Raw genomic sequence first — 16704 nt, 5'->3', positions numbered from 1 at the left:
AGATGGGGGGGCCTAAAAACCTACCTGCACCTAATAATGCTAGGCCCAGAAGGTCCTCGGGCCAGTCACAGACAGGGAGCCAAGGAGGCAGCCCCACAAATGGGGTCCCTCGCTCTCCTGATTATGTAAGTCCCCGTTACAAGGGAAATCGACCCATCCTGGGTTATGTGTGGACTCCTCCAGCCCAAGGGGGGGGATCCAGCCAAGCACCTAACCCAGGGAACTTCCCTCCAAACTTCCCACAGGAGGGCAGAAATTTACCAAACCCTGGGCAGAACTTTTTCCCCAGATATCCACCCGACTTTCAGCCCCAAAACCATCCATCCTTCTTTCCCCAATTCCCTGAGCCCAGACCACTGAATCCGGGAGAGGGGAGGCCAAGGGTGGAGGGGTACCCAAATCTTCCCAACCCGGGGTATTACCAGAGGAGGGACAGCTACCCTTCCCGGGATCAGCCCAGGGGAGAAAACAGGGCCCCGTATCAGCCTGAGCGGGTTTCCCAGTTAGAGCGCCAGGTTCAAAACATGGCGCGGGACCTGGGTCACATACTGAGGGCTCAGCAGAACCCTCAGATGGGCGTGCCGGCGCAGAACGCACCCAACTCTGGACCTGGTGCTCCAGAACAATGACGGGGGCAGCACCCCGATAACTCACCGGTTCCCAGGGAGGAGGCACAAAGGGAAGGGGGGTGTAAAGCCTTGGAGGAAGCTTCCTTCCTCACTTGTAAACAGCCCCTGGAAACCCAGGAACCGGAAACAAAATCTCTTGCCCCTGAAAGTCTGCCTCCTAAGGAGCAGAGGGGGGGTAGGAGAAACAAAAGACCCAAACAGACTCAGTTTGAGGAGGAGGTACAGATCTTCCAATTTGAGGGAGAGGGATCCTCAGAGGATCCTGGGAAAAGGATCTTCTCCTTCAGAGAGGGGGGAACTCCTCCCAAAGAAAAATGGGTCCCTAGGGATGCAAATCCAGACTGGGGAGATGTGGAGACTGAGCTACCGCCGCCCACCATCTCATCCCAGAACCAACAGCAAGAAAATCCCCTGGTTCAAACCCATCCTGGTGACTGCCTCCAAAAAGGGGGGGGCGGCCCAGAACCGGAGCCAGGGGAACCCACAATGGCTCTGATCTCCAGTTGCCAAATTTTTCTTTCAGATTCCCAAGGCTCTCCACAGAATTCTGCCCAAAATTCTTCTCTCGCGATGTCCAAAACCAGAAAATTAGCCCACCAGTTGTCCAAAAATGTACATTATCTGTGCCCCCTTGAGGAGAAGGAGGGAAGATATTATGCCCCGGTACAAGTACAGGGGCAGGGTACAATCTCGGCACTGGTGGACACTGGATCTCAAGCTACCCTTCTGTCCAGAAGGGCCTTTGACGAACTGAATGCAGGAAGGGGAGAGAATTACCAAATTCCTCTCACCTCTCTTCCTGGACAACTGCAGAACTTTGACGGGAAGGAAATTCCCGTTGAGGGGACTGCAGACTTGGACATTAAGATCGGGCGACACAAGTTGAAACACCCGGTCATAGTTGTGACCCCAGAGGGCACCCCTTGTTTACTAGGGAATGACCTCCTGAGAAGGTTGTCACCCCTAATTGATTGCGTAAACAAGGTCCTCTGGACCCAGACTAGCCGACCAATAAAATTAAAACAGAGTGTCAACCATGTTAGTTTAAACGGCACCTGCCACATGGTTGAACAAAAATCTGACCAAGTAGAATTTCACTTCCAGAACAACCAGATTCCAGACGTGACAGTAATAGCAGTAGGAGAACAGACTGGTGATGGGGGGTCCTCTCTATTTCTGAAAATCAACCTTCCTTCCAGTCTAAAGTGGTATTCCACGCTGGAAGGAAACACTCTGAAATTCTATACCAATCCACAATCTGAAACTCCCACTCCTATAGTCCAGAAAGATGTGAAATCAGCTCAGAGCCTGGCTGATATTCAGCAAATTGGAGAGCAGTTGTTCATCCCTGTTCAGTTAAATGATGGGAAGGACTCTGTTCTCGCTCGAGTGTGTGTGAACAACGGTAAGAGCTTCATCAGCGAAGCCATGTTCCGCCAACTCCCAAAAGATCCAGCCATTCCCACCTTCAAACTGATAGACAAATGGGAAATGGACCTGGAAGCACCTAATTCCAAACATCTCCTGCCAAGCAGGTGTATGCTCAAAATCTCCATTGGCAACAAGAGCATAGTCCACAATTGTTGGGTCGTGCGAGACGTCCCTGCCGCCTTTTACTTAGGCAGTGACATTCTCAATCGCTTTGCCATTAGTTTGGACCTAATAAACTTCAAAGCTTCGTCCCGATTAGCGGATAATCCCATGGGCTTTGATGATCCAGAAAAAGCATTTAGGTCAGCTCAATTGCTACCTTATGCAGTTGAAATTCAGATCAAAGAGGAAGTCACCATCCCAGAAAGGACCCGACAATTCTCCCTGGAAGTGAAAGTTAAAAGAGGACAATATTTGCAAAACCCTGATGCTTACATACATCTAAATGCTTCTCTCCAACTGCAAGGGTTAGGGGTCAACCCAACTCCATTAGTCAACATAGAACATGACACCATTCTAATAGAGGTGGATAACAGCGACTTAAAGAGTATTACTCTAGCCGCAGGCACCATTATTGGAATGGCGGTTGATGACCGACATTTTTCCATCGACTTAGTAAATGAACTGTTAGGACCAATCCCCAAGGACTGCGTTGACAGTGACAGTGAGGACCACGCAACACCAGACAGGATTTTTACCCGGCATGGGGGGAACTTCCTGGTGTACACTTCCTGCCCCTATGGTAAGGAAGATGTGACTTGTGACTTCAGGAGGGATGAGGTGATTTTCCAGGTCCATGAGGGCTGCCTTTCCCACCTGAAGCCTCCGGTCCAGATCAGCACTCTGACCAGGGACTTCTCCACCCAGCTGGAGGAGGCCGCGGAGATAGCCAAACCAGAATTCTTTCCAGGCTTCAGGCAGATGGTGGAAGAGAGAGTCAACCTAGCTGATGCCTGTGTGACTCTGGAACAAAAGCAAAAGTTGAAACAAGTTTTCTTGGATTTCCAAGATCTCTTTGCGGTAGACTCATATGACTGTGGTCGCACTGACATCCACACAACAACAATCCCCACGGACCCTGGCATGACTCCTGTGTTTGTGAAGCAATATCGCTTGCCTCTCGCATCAATGGAGTCCCTTACTGAAATAATTAAGAACCTTGAGTCCCGGGGAATAATCCGTCCAGTCCACAGCACCTTCAGTAATCCGGTGCTGGGAATATTGAAGCCAAACGGCCAGTGGAGACTCTGCGCTGACCTCAGGGAACTCAACAAACGGGTCCATACTTCCCGATGGCCTCTGCCCTACATTGACCAAGGGCTGGCCCAGATCCAGGGGTCACAGGTATTCACTGCAATAGACCTGACCAATGGATACTGGACCGTGCCTGTCAGCAGGGAGGACCAATACAAACTGGCTTTTACCTTTGGGGGCCAGCAGTACACATGGACCCGGACTCCCTTCGGATACCTTAACTCCGGTAATGAGTTCAATATTTTCCTACATAAGGCCATGCCCGACCTGGGTGCGAGGGGTAACCTGGCTTATGTAGATGATGTCCTCATTAAAAGTTCATCTGTGGAGGAACACATAGCGGAGATCCGTTATGTTCTGACGCAGTTGAGGGCCGCCGGAGCAAAACTTTCCTTTCAGAAAGCACAGTGGTGTAGAACCCGTGTTAATTTCTTGGGGCATGAGATTACTCCTCAGGGTCTCTGTCCCCAGGAAAAGAAAGTGGAAGCACTTCAGAAACTGAAAGACCCCACAACTCTGCGGGAACTAAGGAGCCTCCTTGGACTGACTAATTACAGCAGAAAGTTCATTGAGGGCTACGCAGAGATCACCAGACCCCTGATTCATCTCCTGAAGGGGGGGGTCAAGTGGGAATGGGGTCCAGAACAAGCCGAGGCAGTAAGACAACTCAAGAGAAGCCTCTCACAAGCGCCTTGCCTAGCTTACCCTGTCCGAAACAAAGAGTTCTTCCTGGAGACAGGGTTCTCTAATACGTGCTTGACGGCAGTATTATACCAAAAGCATGACAAGGTCAATAAAGTAATCTCCTATGCGAGCAAAACTTTATCCTCTGTGGAGGAAAAATTCAACGATTGTGAGAAGGCACTCCTGGCGACGGTGTGGGCATTGAAGAATTACCGCCCGTTTATCCAGGGGGAGCACATCATAGTGGAGACTCCACACCAGCCTCTGCAATATCTCCAAAGTGACAGAATCCGGGCCGGAAATGTGAGTAATTCCCGAATTACTTCCTGGATTCTGTCAATGCAAGGCTTTCCTGTGGAGGTCAGATATGGCCAAAACAAGAAGAGTCCACTCGCGCAAGGTCTGGCTGACTTGCATGATTGTGCCAGAGAAAACTGTCTCGAGGACGAAAGTCTAAAAATCAAGGACAACACGGAGGCATACCTTAATTCCCCACACAAAGTCTTTGAAGAGGACAAGTGTGAGGGAATGCCCACTGTCTATGTGGATGGATGCTCTTACCATGTTGACAACAATGGGGAGAAAGAACTGGTGGCTGGCGTAGGGAATGCATGGGTGAATGAGTCCCCAGAACCCTCCGCTGGATACAAAATTGGTCCCCGAAGTAGTCAGGTGGCAGAATTGATGGCTGTGCATCAGGCCATCCTCACTGCTATCCAGCATCAACTCCACGAACTGGTCATAATCACAGATTCGGATTATGTACGGAACGGGTTCGTGGAGCACCTGGTTAATTGGAAAACCAGAGGCATGTTATGTGCTAACAACAAACCCTTGAAACATGGGAAGTTGATCCAAAACATTGATGATTTGGTCACCTCGAATGAGATGACCATCTATTGGAAAAAGATCAAGGGTCATTCCAAAGTAGAGGGACCAGACAAAACTGGAAATGACTTAGCTGATCAGCTGGCCAAAACCGGGGCCATCCAAGGGGATCTAATTGAGATTGAGTCCCTGTTGGGGGAAATCCAGGTCACTGCCATCACTAGGTCCCAGACAAATGCTCACAACGACCTTTCAATTGCACAATGGAGTAAGGAGACCCCTGATGCTGATTTGATTACTGCTCAGAAGGGGGATCCAATTATTGGTAAATTTTACCAGCACCTTGAGGACCCTGAGAACTTTCCCCTGACGGATACCGATTACATTGGGAAAGAGGACCTAAGAGTGTTGATGAAATGTCCAAAAATGTTCCGGATCCAAGACGGTTTGTTGGTAAGGAAATCCAAAGCTGGCCACGATCAGTGGGTGGTTCCTACCTCATTCCGCAGCCTGATGTTAAGCCACTCCCATGATGCGGCCACTGCCGGTCACAGGGGGTTTCACACAACATTGGAAATCTTAAGAGAGGTTGCATACTGGCCACACATGGGCCAGGACCTCAACCAATATTTGAAGGGTTGTCTTGTGTGTGCACAATTTCAGCCGACATCCCTCACACACCGGGCGCCTTTACAAAAGAGGGGAATGACACTGCCATGGTCAGATTTACAAATCGACTTTGTAGGCCCCGTGATTCGCTCGGCTAGGGGGAATAAGTACATGTTGACCGTCACATGCTTGTTTACCAAGTGGGTGGAATGTCTCCCAGCCCCAAATTGCAAGGCAGAAACTGCAGCTGCCTTGATGATTAACCACATCTTTTCCCGTTTTGGTCTACCTCAAAGGATTGAGTCAGACAGAGGTAGCCACTTCACCAGTGAAGTAATGACAAAGATGTGGGAGATACTGGGGGTCAAGAGAAAGCTGCATATTGCTTATAGACCAGCGTCTTCTGGGGCAGTAGAGAGATATAACCGGACAATTGTGAGCATATTAAAGAAGTTTGTGGCAGATTCTGGGCCAAGTTGGGATATCCGATTACCTCTGGTCCTAATGGCTATCAGATCTACCCCTTCATCTGCAACCAAAATGTCACCATTTGAGTTGATGACTGGGCGCAAGATGGTGCTTCCTCAGCATTTGCTCTACAGGACCCAAGAGCAGACACTGATAAATGCCTCCACTACTCATGAGTATGTGGAGAATTTAAGGAAACACCTCCAACATGCTTTTGCTTATGCTCAGCGGAATCTAGAAAGATCAGCTGATAGCATGAAGACCCACTATGACCTGAAAACTTCCAGGAAGGAATATCAGGTGGGGGACCGGGTCTATCTATACAACTTCCAAAGGAACCAGGCCAAGCAGCGCAAATTTTTGCCTACATGGAAGGGACCCTTTGAGATCATCGACAAGATCTCCCCTGTGGCCTACAAGATCCGCATCCCCAAAGGCGGTTCGGCAGAGGGGGAAGACAAGTGGGTCCACATAAACCAGTTGAAGTGTTGCCATCCCAGGCACACTCTGCAACAACTGGAGGAATCCTCTGGAATCCTAGCGGGTACTGTCTCAGACTAATTCAGTTCCAATCATAAAACATACCACATCTAGTCTCTAAAAATACTGTGATTTGCATGAAACTGTCTCTTAGTTATACTGTTTTTTTTTCAAAATAAGAATGTAATGTTTCGTGATGATGAAATGCATATGCTGCCCCACTATCTCAACAGTGGTGGAAAAACGTCTGTGAGTAGGTATTGCCGCTCTTCCTTTGTCGTCCTAGGAGAAAGAAAACCTGAAGACGGGCCAAGGAGGGCGATCCGGAGACCGGGAACGAAGATCCAATGGGCCCAGTGGACCGCCCAATATTCCCATCAGGACCGGCGAGGAGAACCGATCGATCAGTACCGGATGGAGGAAAAGATGCTGAACTGTGCCATCTATTGGAAGAAGATGAGGAAACATCCCAGGTGTTGCGAGTCCCATTCGTGAAATAGAATGGCCATCGCAAGAGGGGGGCTTGTGGGATGTATTTACCCATGCATCCGAGCCCTACCTCAAAACTGTGCAGTACTGACATGGAAAACCTCATGATGGCCAGAGCTTCCCAGAAAATGCACAGGGAAATGCATGAAGAATAGGCTGCCACTCATTTCTGCCGATGTTATGGGCACAGAAGGACACTGCCTAAAACCACCATTGGACTACCCACACAGTAGTCTGAAACCATTGGGAATGGCAATGCTGATTGCCAAAAGCAAACCCATAACTTTTGGGAATTCATTTTCTTAAATCCCAAAAAGGGGTGCAGTACCAGTACTCACCACTATCCAAAATCCGGCGTTTTAAAACCACCAGATTTTGTAGAAAACTGAATAAATGAACCCAAAACAGTCCAAAGAAAGACTTACTGAGAGGTGGATCCAATGTAAAGTTATATTCTGAAGTGACTTGAAGGTTTATAACAAGACTGGCCGCGCTGTGGATTTCAGCAGTTTAAGTAAATTTGGACTGAAAGACACTAAAAAAAATCTAAATGTTTAAATTGACTGAGTGACCTACTTTTGAGTGTCACATAGGTTGCAATTGTTTAAATGTCATAGTTTTAAACTTAGAATCAGCCTTCTAGCTGCATATGTGAAAATGTTTAGTTTTATTTGAATGCAGAAACTGGGGAACAGAAATGACAGCTTAAAGAGATTCCAATTTGCCTGGCAACTACCCCCATCAGGAGTGAAACTTGAGTCACAGCTGTGTTCCCAGGCCTAGCTGCCCTTTTGCTGCTCACACTAAGGATATGCCATCTATCTGATAATTGAATTACCTGTGCTCTACAGGAGCTCTGAACAAAGCCTCTCCTGACTCAGGCAAAGGTTTTATTACAGCCGTCGTAAAATGTAGCTTCCTCTTGGCAGAAGCTGGGAGGGGCACTGCCTGTGAGAGCAAGCTGGCTTGGCAGAACTGGATAAACCAGTATTTCTACCTTGTGCTGAGAGGAAACCACACCCCTTTGGAGCCAGAACATAACTTTAAAAAGATGGATCATTCATAGAGCGGACATGTGAAAATTTTATAAATGATACCATAATTCTTGTGATTTTTCTGCCCACAGTTTAAGAGGTTTTTAGAACCGGTGGTATGTTCAGGGGGGTTTTAGCGGAAAAGTGGATATTACTCTAAATGTATGCATGTTAAAAATCTGAAACTTCATCAGTTAATGTCCATACTCCCCGCGCACATGTATGTAAAGTTGGGTCAATGTCAGAAATTGAAAAATCAGTTAAAAAGTCAATTATCTGCCATTTCTGAATGCAAGCTCTTAGAAACAGCAGATTTGGACAGAGACATGGCTAAATTCAGCCACACCATGTATATGTAATTTCAAGCAACTGTGTAACTGTGAAATATGTCTTTTATTATCAAATATAGAATGTGTGCAATCTGACAGAGGAGTGTCCTATCTGCAAGCCATAAAATGACATCCCTCTGACTCACAGTTCATTCCCCAATCAAGTGGGGAATGGAAATTTGACCAATGACAAGTGAGAGGGGCGAGTTTAGTTATGACCAAACACACACACCCACTTGCAGAACATATAAATGGACCACTGAAACTTAGGTAGAGACCTTCAACTCCATCTGCCGCTGGAAGCTCTGCCGGAAAAATCCATACTTTACCTCCATCAAACCTCCAGAGAGCCAAACTAGAGACTTCAATCTATCCAGAACTAGAGACCCAGAGCAGAGAACCAGAGAGTGCTGACCCCGATGCTGTGAGCAGTTCCAGAGGCCAGGCGCTGTGAGCGGAACCCGAGGAGACCGGACCAGACTGAAGTCCGTGACCAAGTCGCTTTCCGGTAAAAAATCTCTTGTGAGTACTCAGCAAAACTCAGAACACATCTCTTAGTTAAAATAATATAATTCAATCTATTTAACCCTTTAAGTGCCAAGGACGAGGTATCTCGTCCTTGGAAGTGCACACGCAGTGCCAAGGACGAGATAGCTCGTCCTTTTTGGCACCTTGTTTTGAGCGATCCCTGCAAAGCAGGGATCGCTCAAAACTGTAATCCAACCCCCGGGCTATGCGAGGGGGAGGTCCCCCCTCACTGCCCGGGGGTTGGATTTCCTTCAGTTTCACGCCGACGTGCGTTACGCACGTCGGCGTGAAACGGAAAGTATTTCCAACGCAGCAGCCATTTTCGGCTGCTGCGTTGGAGAGAGAAGGTGAGTGCCCTTCTTGTTCCGCCTCGATCTCCGGCTGTATTTCAAGCCGGAGATCGAGGCGGGTACCGTTGGAAAGGGGAGATTCTCCCCTTTCCAACGGTACCCATTGTGTGACTTTGCTGCCCGCGGATCGGGCGCAGGGCGCCTCGATCCGCGGGCAGCAACGTCACGGATCAAACGAAGATCCTTTTGTGACGCGTGGGGGAGGGGGGGCTGCTTACTAGGTAAGCGGCCCCCTTCCCCCGTGGCCCCAAAGCATGGGGCCACAGCGCCAGGGACCCCTGGGGGCAGATGATCACTGCCCCCGGGGGTGGGGGGAAAAAAAAAAAAAAAAAAATCGAGGGAAGGAGGGAGGTGGGAGGGGGTTTTGGGCCCTGGGGCCCACTGGGCCACCAGCGATTGACCTAAAAGTGGTGTCCCTGGAAAGGGGACTTTCTCCCCTTTCCAGGGACACCACTCATATGCCGCATTGCTGGTCACGGATCAGCGCAGAGCGCTGATCCGTGACCAGCAACCCACTGAACCACCATGGATCTGTTTGCGAGTTGGGGGGGAGGGGGGCTGCTTCAGGTAAGCAGCCCTCTCCCCCCCCCCCGGCCCCCAAAGCATGGGGACACATGAAAATGTACCCTGGGGGCAGATGGCTGGCCATCTGCCCCCAGGGAAATATATCTAAAAAAAATAATAATAATCTGAGGGATGGGGGGAGGTGGGAGGGGGTTTGGGGTCCTGGGGCCCACTAGGCCACCAGGGATTGAACAGAAAGTGGTGTCCCTGGAAAGGGGACTTTCTCCCCTTTCCAAGGACACCACATATGAGGCATTGCTGGTCACGGATCGGCGCAGAGCGCTCGATCCGTGACCAGCAACCCACTAGACCACCATGGATCTCTTTGTGAGGTGGGGGGTGGGAAGGGGGCTGCTTCAAGTAAGCAGCCCTCTCCCCCCTCCCGACCCCAAAGCATGGGGGCACGTGTATGTGAACCCTGGGGCAGATGGCTGACCATCTGCCCCAAGGGAATGTAAAATAAAAAACAAAAATGAAATGATGGGAAACAGGGTTGGGGGAAGGGGTGGGGGCCACTAGCCACCATGGATTTTTTACTGAATGAAAGGGAGGGGGTGTCCCCCCATAGGGGCGGGTGCCCCCCCAACCAAAGTAGAAAGGGGGCACCCCTTGTAACCCTCCCTGGGGGCAGATATCTGTTCCTAGGGAGGGCCATCTGACCCCAGGGAGGGATGCATGAGGTGGGGCCCCCCCTATCTGCCCCCAGGGAGGGTTGCATGAGGTGGGGCCCTCCATTTGGGGTGGGGGGGGGTTGAGGGCCACCCCCCGTTGCGGTACATCTTGCGCTGCCAATTTAGGGTGGCCCTCAGCCCCCCCTAAAAAGCAGCCTGTGGTTTTGTAATTTTTTTTTGTTTACCCAACTTTGCTTGGTGCAGATGGCCACATTAGTGTGGCTATCTGCCCCCAGGGTGCCCAAACCCTACTGCCCCATCTATTGGGGGTCCAGCCCCACCTTTTGGGGTGGCCCTCTCCCCCCTCACCCCAAATGGAGGTGGGGTGTACCTCACGCAGCCGTTTGGAGGAGGCCCAGGGAGGCCTGCATGAGGTGTGTCCCCCAGCCATTGGGGGTGGGGTGGGGGGGGGCACCCCAAAAGCTGGGGCAGGACCCCCAATAGATGGGGCAGTAAGGTTTGGGCACCCTGGGGGCAGATAGCCACACTAATGGGCCCATCTGCACCAAGCCAAGTTGGGTAAACAAAAAAAAATATACAAAAACACAGGCTGCTTTTTAGGGGGGGCTGAGGGGCACCCTAAATTGGCAGCGCATGATGTACCGCAACGGGGGGTGGCCCTCAACCCCCCCCCACCCCAAATGGAGGGCCCCACCTCATGCAACCCTCCCTGGGGGCAGATATCTGCTCCTAGGAAGGGGCATCTGACCCCAGGGAGGGATGCATGAGGTGGGCCCCCCCCTATCTGCCCCCAGGGAGGGTTGCATGAGGTGGGGCCCTCCATTTGGGGTGGGGGGGGGTTGAGGGCCACCCCCCGTTGCGGTACATCATGCGCTGCCAATTTAGGGTGGCCCTCAGCCCCCCCTAAAAAGCAGCCTGTGGTTTTGTAATTTTTTTTTTGTTTACCCAACTTTGCTTGGTGCAGATGGCCACATTAGTGTGGCTATCTGCCCCCAGGGTGCCCAAACCCTACTGCCCCATCTATTGGGGGTCCAGCCCCACCTTTTGGGGTGGCCCTCTCCCCCCTCACCCCAAATGGAGGTGGGGTGTACCTCACGCAGCCGTTTGGAGGAGGCCCAGGGAGGCCTGCATGAGGTGTGTCCCCCAGCCATTGGGGGTGGGGTGGGGGGGGGCACCCCAAAAGCTGGGGCAGGACCCCCAATAGATGGGGCAGTAAGGTTTGGGCACCCTGGGGGCAGATAGCCACACTAATGGGCCCATCTGCACCAAGCCAAGTTGGGTAAACAAAAAAAAATATACAAAAACACAGGCTGCTTTTTAGGGGGGGCTGAGGGGCACCCTAAATTGGCAGCGCATGATGTACCGCAACGGGGGGTGGCCCTCAACCCCCCCCCCACCCCAAATGGAGGGCCCCACCTCATGCAACCCTCCCTGGGGGCAGATATCTGCTCCTAGGAAGGGGCATCTGACCCCAGGGAGGGATGCATGAGGTGGGCCCCCCCCTATCTGCCCCCAGGGAGGGTTGCATGAGGTGGGGCCCTCCATTTGGGGTGGGGGGGGGTTGAGGGCCACCCCCCGTTGCGGTACATCATGCGCTGCCAATTTAGGGTGGCCCTCAGCCCCCCCTAAAAAGCAGCCTGTGGTTTTGTAATTTTTTTTTTGTTTACCCAACTTTGCTTGGTGCAGATGGCCACATTAGTGTGGCTATCTGCCCCCAGGGTGCCCAAACCCTACTGCCCCATCTATTGGGGGTCCAGCCCCACCTTTTGGGGTGGCCCTCTCCCCCCTCACCCCAAATGGAGGTGGGGTGTACCTCACGCAGCCGTTTGGAGGAGGCCCAGGGAGGCCTGCATGAGGTGTGTCCCCCAGCCATTGGGGGTGGGGTGGGGGGGGCACCCCAAAAGCTGGGGCAGGACCCCCAATAGATGGGGCAGTAAGGTTTGGGCACCCTGGGGGCAGATAGCCACACTAATGGGCCCATCTGCACCAAGCCAAGTTGGGTAAACAAAAAAAAATATACAAAAACACAGGCTGCTTTTTAGGGGGGGCTGAGGGGCACCCTAAATTGGCAGCGCATGATGTACCGCAACGGGGGGTGGCCCTCAACCCCCCCCCACCCCAAATGGAGGGCCCCACCTCATGCAACCCTCCCTGGGGGCAGATATCTGCTCCTAGGAAGGGGCATCTGACCCCAGGGAGGGATGCATGAGGTGGGCCCCCCCCTATCTGCCCCCAGGGAGGGTTGCATGAGGTGGGGCCCTCCATTTGGGGTGGGGGGGGGTTGAGGGCCACCCCCCGTTGCGGTTCATCATGCGCTGCCAATTTAGGGTGGCCCTCAGCCCCCCCTAAAAAGCAGCCTGTGGTTTTGTAATTTTTTTTTTGTTTACCCAACTTTGCTTGGTGCAGATGGCCACATTAGTGTGGCTATCTGCCCCCAGGGTGCCCAAACCCTACTGCCCCATCTATTGGGGGTCCAGCCCCACCTTTTGGGGTGGCCCTCTCCCCCCTCACCCCAAATGGAGGTGGGGTGTACCTCACGCAGCCGTTTGGAGGAGGCCCAGGGAGGCCTGCATGAGGTGTGTCCCCCAGCCATTGGGGGTGGGGTGGGGGGGGCACCCCAAAAGCTGGGGCAGGACCCCCAATAGATGGGGCAGTAAGGTTTGGGCACCCTGGGGGCAGATAGCCACACTAATGGGCCCATCTGCACCAAGCCAAGTTGGGTAAACAAAAAAAAATATACAAAAACACAGGCTGCTTTTTAGGGGGGGCTGAGGGGCACCCTAAATTGGCAGCGCATGATGTACCGCAACGGGGGGTGGCCCTCAACCCCCCCCACCCCAAATGGAGGGCCCCACCTCATGCAACCCTCCCTGGGGGCAGATATCTGCTCCTAGGAAGGGGCATCTGACCCCAGGGAGGGATGCATGAGGTGGGCCCCCCCCCTATCTGCCCCCAGGGAGGGTTGCATGAGGTGGGGCCCTCCATTTGGGGTGGGGGGGGGTTGAGGGCCACCCCCCGTTGCGGTACATCATGCGCTGCCAATTTAGGGTGGCCCTCAGCCCCCCCTAAAAAGCAGCCTGTGGTTTTGTAATTTTTTTTTGTTTACCCAACTTTGCTTGGTGCAGATGGCCACATTAGTGTGGCTATCTGCCCCCAGGGTGCCCAAACCCTACTGCCCCATCTATTGGGGGTCCAGCCCCACCTTTTGGGGTGGCCCTCTCCCCCCTCACCCCAAATGGAGGTGGGGTGTACCTCACGCAGCCGTTTGGAGGAGGCCCAGGGAGGCCTGCATGAGGTGTGTCCCCCAGCCATTGGGGGTGGGGTGGGGGGGGGCACCCCAAAAGCTGGGGCAGGACCCCCAATAGATGGGGCAGTAAGGTTTGGGCACCCTGGGGGCAGATAGCCACACTAATGGGCCCATCTGCACCAAGCCAAGTTGGGTAAACAAAAAAAAATATACAAAAACACAGGCTGCTTTTTAGGGGGGGCTGAGGGGCACCCTAAATTGGCAGCGCATGATGTACCGCAACGGGGGGTGGCCCTCAACCCCCCCCCACCCCAAATGGAGGGCCCCACCTCATGCAACCCTCCCTGGGGGCAGATATCTGCTCCTAGGAAGGGGCATCTGACCCCAGGGAGGGATGCATGAGGTGGGCCCCCCCCTATCTGCCCCCAGGGAGGGTTGCATGAGGTGGGGCCCTCCATTTGGGGTGGGGGGGGTTGAGGGTCACCCCCCGTTGCGGTACATCAGGCGCTGCCAATTTAGGGTGGCCCTCAGCCCCCCCTAAAAAGCAGCCTGTGGTTTTGCATTTTGTTTTTTGTTTACCCAACTTTGCTTGCTGCAGATGGGCCCATTAGTGTGGCTATCTGCCCCCAGGGTGCCCAAACCCTACTGGCCCATCTATTGGGGGTCCTGCCCCACCTTTTGGGGTGGCCCTCTCCCCCCTCACCCCAAATGGAGGTGGGGTGTACCTCACGCAGCCGTTTGGAGGAGGCCCAGGGAGGCCTGCATGAGGTGTGTCCCCCAGCCATTGGGGTTGGGGCGGGGGGGGGGCACCCCAAAAGGTGGGGCAGGACCCCCAATAGATGGGGCAGTAAGGTTTGGGCACCCTGGGGGCAGATAGCCACACTAATGGGCCCATCTGCACCAAGCCAAGTTGGGTAAACAAAAAAAAATATACAAAATCACAGGCTGCTTTTTAGGGGGGGCTGAGGGCCACCCTAAATTGGCAGCGCATGATGTACCGCAACGGGGGGTGGCCCTCAACCCCCCCCCCACCCCAAATGGAGGGCCCCACCTCATGCAACCCTCCCTGGGGGCAGATAGGGGGGGCACCACCTCATGCATCCCTCCCTGGGGTCAGATGCCCCTTCCTAGGAGCAGATATCTGCCCCCAGGGAGGGTTGCATGAGGTGGGGCCCTCCATTTGGGGTGGGGGGGGTTGAGGGTCACCCCCCGTTGCGGGACATCAGGCGCTGCCAATTTAGGGTGGCCCCCAGCCCCCCCTAAAAAGCAGCCTGTGATTTAGCATTTTGTTTTTTGTTTACCCAACTTTGCTTGCTGCAGATGGGCCCATTAGTGTGGCTATCTGCCCCCAGGGTGCCCAAACCCTACTGGCCCATCTATTGGGGGTCCTGCCCCACCTTTTGGGGTGGCCCTCTCCCCCCTCACCCCAAATGGAGGTGGAGTGTACCTCACGCAGCCGTTTGGAGGAGGCCCAGGGAGGCCTGCATGAGGTGTGTCCCCCAGCCATTGGGGGTGGGGCGGGGGGGGCACCCCAAAAGGTGGGGCAGGACCCCCAATAGAGGGGGCAGTAGTGTTTGGGCACTCCGGCGCCAGATTGGCACACCAATGTGCCCCTGTGCACAAAGGGGAGTTGGGTTACCAAAGGAAAACAGTGAAATTGTTGGAAGGTTTTTTAGGGGGGGCGGTGGAGCACCCCAAAGGGTTGGGAAAGCTGAATGGGGCGTTAACCCCCCCCCTGCCCACAATGGAGTGGGTGCCATGTCATGCAGCCCTCCCTGGGACCAGATATCTGCTCCTAGGAACGGACGCCTGAGCCCAGGGAGGAGTGCAGGACAGCCTTCCCCCTTATCTGCCCCTTGGGAGGGCTACATGAGATGGGCCGCCCCTCAAATTGGGGTGGTGGTGGAGAGGTGCAACCCCCCTCACGTTAGAAAATTCCACAGCGGTGTAGGGGGCCCCTCCGCCCTCACAAAAGGGCAGCCTGCCATTTTGAATTGGGTTCTTCGTTTACTATACCTGCCTTTGCGTAGAGGGGCACATTGGTGTGCCAGTCTGGCGCCGGGGTGCCCAAAACGTACAGGCCAATGCTACAGTGGGGCCAATATGGGTGGTCTGGTATGTGGGTGGGCTGACACAGATAATATATGTTTTGTTCTTCCCTTTACAGGTCTTGAGCAGTTCAAGCTTCTCCCTTGTTATGTACGTATGAAATTTTGCTTATTCCAACATTTGATAGTGGGTGGAGGGCACATTGCTATTGGGGTGGGGGTGAACAGGGCCTGTAGTGTTCTGTTGTGAAGGAAGTGGGTGCTCTGGGGAGGTATTGGGGTGGCCAGGAACACACTTGTCCAGGTTGCGGACAAAACGCCCCCCAGTGCAGCTGAACAGTGCTGTTTCCCTGGGAGGGAAGTTTGCCAATTAGCCATCTGTGCAATGTTTGTTTTGTGTGCTGGGGGTTGCCATACACCCATTGGTCTTAGGCCAGTTTGCTATCACTGTGCAGTCCAGCCTTCTGTGGAGGTAGATGACAGAGAAGTTTCATGTATGTGGTGGAAGGAGCTGAAAAATGTACAGATATATGCCAGACAGTTCGGATGTGTTATTGGTAGGCAAAGCACTGAATGTAAATCTTTTATGTTTCTGTTGCAGTTGCGGCTACAGAAAAGCGTATGCTGACTTATGTAAGTACCACATATATTACTTGGTAATGTGCGGGTGGAGGGTTACTGTGGTGGAAGAAACTGTGGCTGCAGTGTCAGTGGTATGGGGGAGAAAGGGTAGGAGGGCGGTTCGGGGGCCAGTGATGGGAGTGCCTTGCATTGAGGAAGGTGGCTGCTTTGCAGAAGGAAAAACTGGGCAACATAAGTAGCAGCTCCTTTTCAAAAATGTTGCCGGTAGTAATGCAGATGGTCATTTTGTTATGAGCATGGTACGCGTACTTGATACAGAGAACACTACTTTTACTGCAACGATCACCATTTCTGTGGTCCTTTTCCAGCAGTCGTCCCAGTGAGCCCCGCCTGGCTCCCCATCCTTTTGCAGGGGGAAAACCTGTAACGCAGGGTAGCTAGAGGGGCAGGAGGGGTGGGGGATTAAGTCATTGCCCTTGGGCGTCCATCTCCCAGATGGATATTTTGTCCCTCAAAAG

This window comes from Ambystoma mexicanum, chromosome 9 (genome assembly GCF_040938575.1).
Source record: "Ambystoma mexicanum isolate Mex_15411 chromosome 9, UKY_AmexF1_1, whole genome shotgun sequence".
NCBI lineage: Eukaryota > Metazoa > Chordata > Amphibia > Caudata > Ambystomatidae > Ambystoma > Ambystoma mexicanum.
Note: the sequence above shows the minus strand (reverse complement) of the source record.